This window comes from Schistocerca cancellata, chromosome 9 (assembly GCF_023864275.1).
Source record: "Schistocerca cancellata isolate TAMUIC-IGC-003103 chromosome 9, iqSchCanc2.1, whole genome shotgun sequence".
NCBI classification, from domain to species: domain Eukaryota; kingdom Metazoa; phylum Arthropoda; class Insecta; order Orthoptera; family Acrididae; genus Schistocerca; species Schistocerca cancellata.
In genome coordinates this window covers 26547965-26558839 of record NC_064634.1, presented here as the reverse complement: position 1 = coordinate 26558839, position 10875 = coordinate 26547965, and positions in this window count along the sequence as shown.

The following is a 10875-nucleotide window of genomic DNA, read 5'->3' as shown; positions in this document are numbered from 1 at the left end:
GGATGTGTGGAGCTTGTCTGCATGCAGTGTGCGGTACGGCTTCCCTGCGTGGTGCCAGTTATTCGGCAGTGTGTTCCAGCTGGATATCCAGTAATGGCGTCTGATTAACAGGGGCTCACCTGTACCGTTGTGTTTGCGTGTGCTTGGCCATAGATGTTAGGTCCTTACAAGTATGTCTTTTGGTCTCTTATATTTCCATCTATGGTTGTGGTCGTAGTTCCCCAGATTCAGAATAAACGGGTTCTGCGAATGTCTGGAGTTTCTGTATAGTCTTGTGGTGAGTTTGTGGATTACCTCCGTGAGAGTCTCAAGTCGGTATTCCCGGTGAAGGTCCGCGATGCGTATGTATCGTGGAGCATTGCTTACGATTTTGAGTACTTTGTTTTGTATGAGCTGCAGACGGCGCAGGCGTGCAGGCGCTGTGTATCCCCAGACAGGAGCTGCGTACGTCATCAGGGGTCGAATAAGTGTCATGTACATGGACCTCGACACCCTTCTGTTCAGTGTGCTACGCCTGTTGAGCATGGGGTAGAGCTGTTTGAGCCTCGCGCTAGCTCGGTTGGTCATGTGTTGTATGTGGTCCCCCCCAGAGTAATTTCCGGTCCAACCAGACACCGAGGTATTCGTTCAGCAGCGTTTGAGCAGGCAGAGGCTTGTTAGCTATCGGAAGCTCCAACGTTAGGCGCGCTATGGAGCCTCTTAGGAAGATAGCGTTCAGGGATGGGAATAAAGCCAACGTGCACTCAGGGGGTCTGCCGGGGGGCCTCATCTGATGGTTCAAATGGCTCTGAGCACTATGGGACTCAACTGCTGAGGTCATTAGTCCCCTAGAACTTAGAACTAGTTAAATCTAACTAACCTAAAGACATCACACACATCCATGCCCGAGGCAGGATTCGAACCTGCGACCGTAGCGGTCTCGCGGTTCCAGACTGCAGCGCCAGAACCGCGCGGCCACTTCGGCCGGCCGCCTCATCTGAGATGTGGAGGCGGCCTTGCCTGCGACTAGCGAGCATGCAGGATGCAGTAGTCTGCAGAATGAGGCTCACATCGGCACCAATTACGCCTGTTGCATGGATTCCGAGGCCATCCTCAGTTCATAGAGGCGGCTAGGGGAGGTGGTGAAAACTGCTAGCCTCGCGCTTTGAATACAAGCAGAGCTGGCAATTTGCAGCATTGTTCCCAGAGTTGACCGGAGTCCTTTGGTTTGCGCCAAGTGTAGGGTCTCAGCCTAAGGCTTCGTCGACTTGTCTTGGGAGTCTTGGCTGCAAATTTCTAGACTTGCGTTATCGGGCAGGGATTTGTAGGACTCAGAGGTGCAGCTACTCGGGGAGCAGAGTACCTGTGGAGTTTACACCGGAGTGTTTTAGGCTGGGCACTAGTATGAGGTACTCTGCTGACCACTCGCCAGTCGATAAACAATGGCTATATCAGACCGCATTAACAGTGAAGACACTGAGGCAGTCAAGATTTTATCGGTAAAATGTCAAAGAACATCCTACAAACTTCCTGAACTTCCTACCTTCCGGGAAAGTTCTCTTACTCATACTACTCTTCAGCTAAGAGGTGGGTGGAACTCGAAGCAGAAAGCAATGAAATATTTAACGACGTAGGGAACGTATATCAAAAAGACAGATTAGATTCCACAGGAAGGTGAGTGTTTATTGCAATTCAAAATGGTTCAAATGGCTCTAAGCACTATGGGACTTAACATCTGAGATCATCAGTCCTCTAGACTTGTTGTTGTTGTTGTTGTCTTCAGTCCTCAGACTGGTCTGATGCAGCTCTCCATGCTACTCTATCCTGTGCAAGCTTCTTCATCTCCCAGTACCTACTGCAACCTACATCCCTCTGAATCTGCTTAGTGTATTCATCTCTTGGTCTCCCCCTACGATTTTTACCCTCCACGCTGCCCTCCAATACTAAATTGGTGATCCCTTGATGCCTCAGAACATGTCCTACCAACCGATCCCTTCTTCTGGTGAAGTTGTGCCACAAACTTCTCTTCTCCCCAATCCTATTCAATACTTCCTCATTAGTTATGTGATCTACCCATCTAATCTTCAGCATTCTTCCATAGCACCACATTTCGAAAGCTTCTATTCTCTTCTTGTCCAAACTATTTACCGTCCATGTTTCACTTCCATACATGGCTACACTCCATACAAATACTTTCAGAAATGACTTCCTGACACTTAAATCTATACTCGATGTTAACAAATTTCTCTTGTTCAGAAACGCTTTCCTTGCCATTGCCAGTCTACATTTTATATCCTCTCTACTTCGACCATCATCAGTTATTTTGCTCCCCAAATAGCAAAACTCGTTTACTACTTTAAGTGTCTCATTTCCTAATCTAATACCCTCAACATCACCCGACTTAATTCGACTACATTCCATTATCATCGTTTTGCTTTTGTTGATGTTCATCTTATATCCTCCTTTCAAGACACCATCCATTCCGTTCAACTGCTCTTCCAAGTCCTTTGCGTCTCTGACAGAATTACAATGTCTAGACTTAGAACTACCTAAACCTAACTAACGTAAGGACATCACACAGATCCATGACCGAAGCAGGATTCGAACCTGCGACCGTAGCAGCAGCGCTGTTCCGGACTGAAGCGCCTAGAACCGCTCGGTCACAGCGGCAGGCCTCATTGCAATTGACACAAGTATTTTCTCTATTGAGGTCGAAGTTGAGTGTGACAGTAAAGTTATCTGGTCGCGTATAACGGGGCTAGGGGAAGCCAAGTTAGTTGTTGAACAGTCCCAGAGTCATTCAAAGAAAGCCTACCGTCACTAGCGCGTAAATACTCAGATCATGCAGTACTAGTTGGAGGCGACTTTAGACTGGGATGTCTTTGGCTTCATTGAGGGAGCTTGTAGGCAGACTGTCTTGCGAAGTAATTTTTGAACACCTGTTCCGAAAACTGCCTTGAGCAGCTAGTTCATCAGGCCAGATGCAATGGAAATGTCTTAGGAGTTGTAGTGACAAGCAGACTGGACCTTATCGACGGCGTCAGTATAGAGACTGGGATTAATAGTCACATCATAGCGACTATGGTGACGAAAGTTAATAAGGCAGTCAAGAAGAGTAGGAGGATGTTTCTGCAAGAAACGGGGCACAACCAGTTGTTAGCGTCTCACGTAGACAATGAACTGACATAATTTAGTTCCAGTAAGGTGGACAGTTGGGGACGAAGATTAAACAGTAAATCGTGTTCTGGAGAACTATGTGCCTAGTAAGTGGATTGAGGACGGAAAAGACCCACCTTACAGGGTTATTACAAATGATTGAAGCGATTTCACAGCTCTACAATAACTTTATTACTTGAGATATTTTCACAATGCTTTGCACACACATACAAAAACTCAAAAAGTTTTTTTAGGCATTCACAAATGTTCGACATGTGCCCCTTTAGTGATTCGGCAGACATCAAGCCGATAATCAAGTTCCTCCCACACTCGGTGCAGCATGTCCCCATCAATGAGTTCGAAAGCATCGTTGATGCGAGCTCGCAGTTCTGGCACGTTTCTTGGTAGAGGAGATTTAAACACTGAATCTTTCACATAACCCCACAGAAAGAAATCGCATAGGGTTAAGTCGGGAGAGCGTGGAGGCCATGACATGAATTGCTGATCATGATCTCCACCACGACCTATCCATCAGTTTTCCAATCTCCTGTTTAAGAAATGCCGAACATCATGATGGAAGTGCGGTGGAGCACCATCCTGTTGAAAGATGAAGTCGGCGCTGTCGGTCTCCAGTTGTGGCATGAGCCAATTTTCCGCGGGCTACGCGTGAAACTTGCCCGCACGGGTTCAACCGTTTCTTCGCTCACTGCAGGCCGACCCGTTGATTTCCCCTTACAGAGGCATCCAGAAGCTTTAAACTGCGCATACCATTGCCGAATGGAGTTAGCAGTTGGTGGATCTTTGCTGAACTTCGTCTTGAAGTGTCGTTGCACTGTTATGACTGACTGATGTGAATGCATTTCAAGCACGACATACGCTTTCTCGGCTACTGTCACCATTTTGTCTCACTGCGCTCTCGAGCGCTCAGACGGCAGAAACCTGAAGTGCGGCTTCAGCCGAACAAAACTTTATGAGTTTTTGTACGTATCTGTAGTGTATCGTGACCATATGTCAATGAATGGAGCTACAGTGAATTTATGAAATCGCTTCAATCATTTGTAATAGCCCTGTAGTTTAACACAGTGGTCTCCAAACATTTTAGCTTAGGGGCCAGAAGGGTTCCTCCACTAATTCCCAAAGGCCAAGACCTATACTCTCTCTAAGTTCTCTTGAGGTCTGATAGCCTAGTACTGTCCGGTACTCCTAGGTAGAATTCAGAAGTTTTCGTGACGCTTACCACTGGTGCCAGCTTCTACGATCTGACACTGAGTGCCACGGTAGTAGCCATTACCCAGTCAACTGCTTATTGTTTGACTTTGAGCTGTGTCTTTTATTTCATTTCACATCCATTGCTGCAGATAAATACCACTCGTTCTTGCTTTCCCCTCGTGAGGTCCGCGCGCCATCAACATTATCCATTGAAGCGTCAAAGAAACTGGTATAGTCATGCGTATTCAAATACAAAAGTATGTAAACAGGCAGAATATGGCGCTGCGGTCGGTAACGTCTATATAAGACAACAAGTGTGTGGCGCTATTGTTAGAACGGCTACTGCTGCTACAATGGTAGCTAATCAAGATTTAAGCCAGTTTGAACATGGTGTTCTAGGCAGTGCACGAGCGATGGGACACAGTATCACCGAGGTAGCGATGAAGTGGGGATTTTCCCGTACACCATTTTCACGAGTGTACCGTGTACATCAGGAATCCGGTAAAACATCATATCTCTTACATCGCTGCGGCCGGAGAAGGATCGTGCAAGAACGGGACCAATGACGACTGAAGAGAATCATTCAACGTGACAAAAGTGCAACCCTTTCGCAAATTGCTGCAGATTTCAGTGGTAAGCCATGAGTAAGTGTCAGCGTGCGAACCATTCAACGAAACATTTTCGATATGGGTTTTAGGAGCCGAAGGACCACTCGTGTACCCTTGATGACTGCACGCCACAAAGCTTTTCGCCTCGCCTGGGCCCGTCAACAATGACATTGGATTGTTGATTACTGGAAACATGTTGTCTGGTCGGACGAGTCTCGTTTCAAATTGTAGCGAGCGGTTGGACGTGTATGGGTGTGGAGACAACATGATGACTCCATGGACCCTGCATGCCAGTATGAGACTTATCAAGCTGGTGGAGGCTCTGTAATGGTGTGGGGCGATTACAGTTGGAGTGATATGAAATCCCTGATACGTCTAGAAACGACTCCTACAGGTGACACGTATGTAACCATCCTCTATCATCACCTGCATCCATTCATGTCCATTGTGCGTTCCGACAGACTTGGGAAATTCCAGCAGGACAATACGACATCCCACACGTCCAGAATTGCTACAGAGTGGCTCCAGGAACTCTGTTATGAGTGCTGATACTACCGTAGTTCGACGCATGTGAGCAGCCCATAGTTGCCTGCCTTTTATATATTCCGTTTTATAAATTTTGTGACTAAAGCTTTATCGTTTGATTTTTAGTTTAATACGTGACATGTAAGTACTGTTTCCTTTTTGTACTACTAGCTAGTACCTACACTCGAAAAAATTTTTCTTGACTGTAATTTTGTAATTATATTATAGGCCAATTTGACAGTTTTATTTCTGACGAAGGCACTCATAGCAGTGCCTAAACCTGGTTAAAAGACTCCTTTTTTGCGACCGAATGCTGCTATTGCTGTTTTATTTTACTCTTCTGAGTTTAAACACTTCCACTAGCCACCAAACTCCCCAGAAATGAACATTATTGATCATATCTGCGATGTCTTGCAACGGACTGTTCAGAAGAGATCTCCACCCCCACGTACTCTTACGAATTTATGGACACCCCTGCAGGATTCGTGGTGTCAGTTGCTACTGCAGACGTTAGTCGAGTCCATGCCACGTCGTGTTGCGGCACTTCAGCGTGCTCGCGGAGGTCCTACACGATATCAGGCAGGTGTACCAGTTTGTTTGGCTCCTCAGTGCAGCAAGTGATCAGAACATAGCGCTAGGTGCTTATAGTATCAGCACTGCGGAGTATCTTCCGCTGCAAAATTCCTCGCCTTGCGGCGGTAATAGGGGTTAACTATTCGTTCTATGCGGCCACCGCTGGCATCGCTCAAGAAAAGGTGGACAGGCTATATTTCATCATACCGAGTACTGTAGTGTTGAATTTCGCGCAAAATTTCTTTTCAGGACTAGATGATGATCGAGATATCTATAGCACAGGGAGCGGAGGTGGACTCTACTCCGCAATTTCTGTTGGCACTTGCGGGCAAGTGTCCGATCATTTCACTGCCGCGGTGATAGCTGGTCCGCAATCTGTGGTTTACGTATTGTTACTACTTCCGACAACGCTAAACGTATAACAGTGACGTCTGCCGGAGACTACAGGAGTAAGTGCAGTAGTACAGAACCATCTTGTGGCCAGCTCAAACAAGTACGCTAAAAGTGCCTTAAAGATAAATTCAGTGCAGTTCTCTATCCAGAATCCATGCTCTTAATATTATTAATTGGGATCATTTTGGTTTTATGTTACATCCGTTTTGAGTGGGTTTGTACAAATATGGAAAAGAAACGTAAAATAGCGAGTGCAGAAATCCTAAAGAGCAATGGGGACATCAATATTTAATGATTGAGTCAAGTAATAAAGCAGTATATATAACCTGCAATGAGACAATATCAGTTCCGAAAGAAAACAATACAAAACGTCATTATCTGACCAAACATTCTCAGAGTTATACACAGTTAGCAACATATCAGCCTTTGAAACGCGGTTTGAAATATCAGATACCATTGTATAAGAAAGTAAATGCTGGGCAGGAAGTTTCCGAGTGGCTCACTCGACAGCCGAACTTGGAAAACTGTTTACTGACGGCCAATTAATAAAGGATTGCGTGATTCCAGCACCCCAACTCGGACAGTCCAATTTCTCGCTTGTTTACGGTCGCACCAGACTGTCACGATACACTGTCCGCTATAGGGAACACGCAGTGACGTTACGGTAAACAACCGAAGTGCTGACTAAGGAAAGTGGACAGAATTGTCAATGCTTTCAGGTCAGTATTGCATATACTGTCAACCCTGAATACGCGCTGATTCACGACAAGCCGTCACTTCCAGGTGCAATAATAATGTGGTCAGCTACTACAGTTTATAGGAAAAAGCACCTACTGTCCATTTATAGCGAACAAAACGACCGATGCAGGCTGGAAAGTGGTTTCTGAAATGGTTGTTAAAGACTGAAAAAATAACACTAAACAGGCTATTTATGCGAAATATTGTTCGTTAAAATAATCAGTTTATTACATTTTTTCTATTCGTTGTGCGAATCACTCGTCATGTGATGTGCTCCATAAGCAAAGTTCGATTGTAGTAAAAAAAATTGCGGTGGGCAGAGACCATGTTCGCCTGACCCGTTACCGCCCACTGTAGTTTGCACATCCCTGGTTTAACAACGAAAGTGGGAAAATGTTGAGCAAGCAAAGGCCGTTGTACTCAGAGTTCAAAATAGAACGTGAAAATGACGACAAGCAAAGGTTAGCAGAGATTCGTGCGTCTATGAAAAGATCTGTGCGCGAAGCGTACAACAATCTCATACCTTAGCAAAAGATCTGGAGCGATTCGAAGGCTTCCATCCAGTCACTCGTGAACCAGTATGGTGTTGCAGCTGAAGATAGCAAAACGAAAGCTGAAGTTTTAAATTTCACGTTTAAGAAATCGTTAATGCAGGTTAATCGTACAATCATACCGTTGTTTGACCATCGAACATACTGCCGTACGGAGGACATTGTAAGAGGTATCCCTGGCGTAGAAAACAAGGGAAAAGCCTGAAGACAAATTAGTTGCCGAATTCGGATGGAATCCCAATTCGGTTTTTAAGGAGTACTCTAGGGCCATTGGTCCCATACTTCGCTTGCAGTTATCGCGAATCTCTCGCCCAGGGAAAAGTCCCAAATCACTGGAAAAAAGCGCAGGTGACTCGTGTATATAAGAAGGGTAAAAGAACGGAACCACTAAGTTAAAGACCAATATCTTTAGCATCGGTTTGCTGCAGAACTCTTGAACATATTGCAAGTACGAAATAATAAATTTCCTTGAGACCGAGAAGTTACATCCACGAATCAGCATCGCTTTAGAAAGTATCGCTCGTGCGAAACTCAGCTTGCTCTTTTCTCACATATTGCGAACTGTTGGTCAAGGGCAAGAGGCAGATTCCATATTCCTAGATTTCCGGAAACATTTGACACAGTGCCCCCACTGTAGACTGTTAACGAAGTTACTAGCTTACGGAATAGGTTCCCAGATATGTCAGTGGCTCCAAGGCTTCTTCAGTAATAGAACCCGGTATGTCGTCCTCGACGGCGAGTATTCATCAGAGATAAGGTTATTGTCAGGAGTGCTACAGGAAAGTGTGATAGGATTGCTGTTATTTGCTATAGACATAAACGGTGGTGATGGAAAGGGTAGGCACTAATCCGCGGTCGTTTGCTGATGATGCCATAGTGTACGGGAAAGTTGAGCGAGTATAGAGGCGTTTAAAATGTCTTCGGCAATTTTTCCAGTTGGTGCGATGAATGGCAGCTAGCTCCAAATGTGGAAAAATGTAAGTTAATGCGGATGATAAGGAAAATCAATCTGGAAAAATGTAAGTTAATGCGGATGATAAGGAAAATCAATCGCATAACTTTCGGAAACAGTATTAGTAGTGTAATGCTTGACACAGTCACGTCGTTCAAATATCTGGGCGTAAGTTGCAAAGCTATATGAAATGGAGTGAGCCTGTAATGACTGTGAGAGGGAAGGCGCATGGTCGACTTCGGCTTATTGGAAGAATTTTACGAAAGTCTGATTCATTTATCAAGGAGACCGCATTTAGGTGCTAGTGCGACGTACTCTCGAGAGCTGCTCGAATGTTTGTGATTCGATCAAGCCGGATTAAAGGTAGACATCGAAGCAGTTCAGAAAAAATGGCTCTGAGCACTATGGGACTCAACTGCTGTGGTCATAAGTCCCCTAGAACTTAGAACTACTTAAACCTAACTAACCTAAGGACATCACACACATCCATGCCCGAGGCAGGATTCGAACCTGCGACCGTAGCGGTCGTGCGGTTCCAGACTGTAGCGCCTTTAACCGCTCGGCCACTCCGGCCGGCAAGCAGTTCAGAGGCGGGCTGCTAGATCTGTTACCGGTAGCTTGGAATAACATGCAAGTATTACGGTGATCCGTCGGGAACTCAAGTAGGAATTCACGGAGAGAAGGCGATGTTCCTTTCGAGGAACACTATTGACAAAATTTAGGGAATCCGCATTTGAAGCTAAATGCAGGACAATTATACAGCCACCAACATACATAAAATTTATGTAATCCATGTGTCAAATGCTCGATCAGTATTTAATATGTATAATAATAGTTGTATGTATCTAAGGCATCACATATAATATATCTCAACTACCAACAATAGGAAAAAGAAACAGCTACTGAATATCATCTACTGTCCTGACTTGCAACGCTCCCGGTAATATATCAATACACACAAACACAATAAACAAACATGAGCACTAACCATTTCAGATGAGACCTTCTCACCTGAAATAGGCTATTATCAACCAACAAACTATTTAGACTATATTACACATTCAAATAAAGTAAATCACTTCCCTCTACATATTGCAACATATATTCACCACACTCATTATATTACTTTTTTTGTAACATTTATATTATATAAATTATATTCTCATCAACTAGACAGAAACATATTGAAACTACCTCTTTAATTATTTTTTTATTAACCACGACCTACAGAATTTTCCCTGACAAAGACAACTCAGACTTAACCTATTCATTTATTGCCCACAATATACAAGCCCAACGCAGTCCAACTGCTTTACGTTGACAACATGACTTCCAACAATTAACACAGAAGAACTGCCCTGAATTCCAAGAAATCCTAACAATAATACAAATCCAAAAAATATGAAATTAAAGAAATATGAAACTACTTCCAACTCTGTGAGTTGCCTAAACTCATTTCAGTCACGAATCCCAACAGTGCAACCCCATTCTTTTCATATGTCACTTACCTTACAGAAAATCTTCATAGCACGAACTACAGCAATTACAGAAAGTAGCAACTACAGCCAACTAAATAAAATGATTTAGCTACTATAGACTTTAACTACTATGAGGCATATGGTTAGCGAAAGAAAGATTTTGTTGAAGAGCAACAATGCATTTAGAAAATTTTACCTTATTCTTGTGACATCCAGTTCCAAAAATTACACAGTTGTCAATAATTCCTCTGCCCAAACATTATCAACCAAACATCCATCATCACACATTTCATTGCGTATTTGCTTACAAATACATCATTTCATCTCACTTTACAATGCATGTCCTACTAACACAGAGTCTGCACTAAGAATATCTTGTCCATACACTTCCCTGTTCACTCGCTAACTGCTAGTCCGTGCAACTACAGAATCTCTTGCCAAGGGCACAGAGCGCTGTCAGCGATATTAACACAGTCTATAGCACTGCCACCATACAGACACGCTACTTACATAAACCCCTGCTCCGCTCAAAAAAATTTACGAAGTGTTGTGGTCGGTGGCCAAATATTAATACACTCCTGGAAATGGAAAAAAGAACACATTGACACCGGTGTGTCAGACCCACCATACTTGCTCCGGACACTGCGAGAGGGCTGTACAAGCAATGATCACACGCACGGCACAGCGGACACACCAGGAACCGCGGTGTTGGC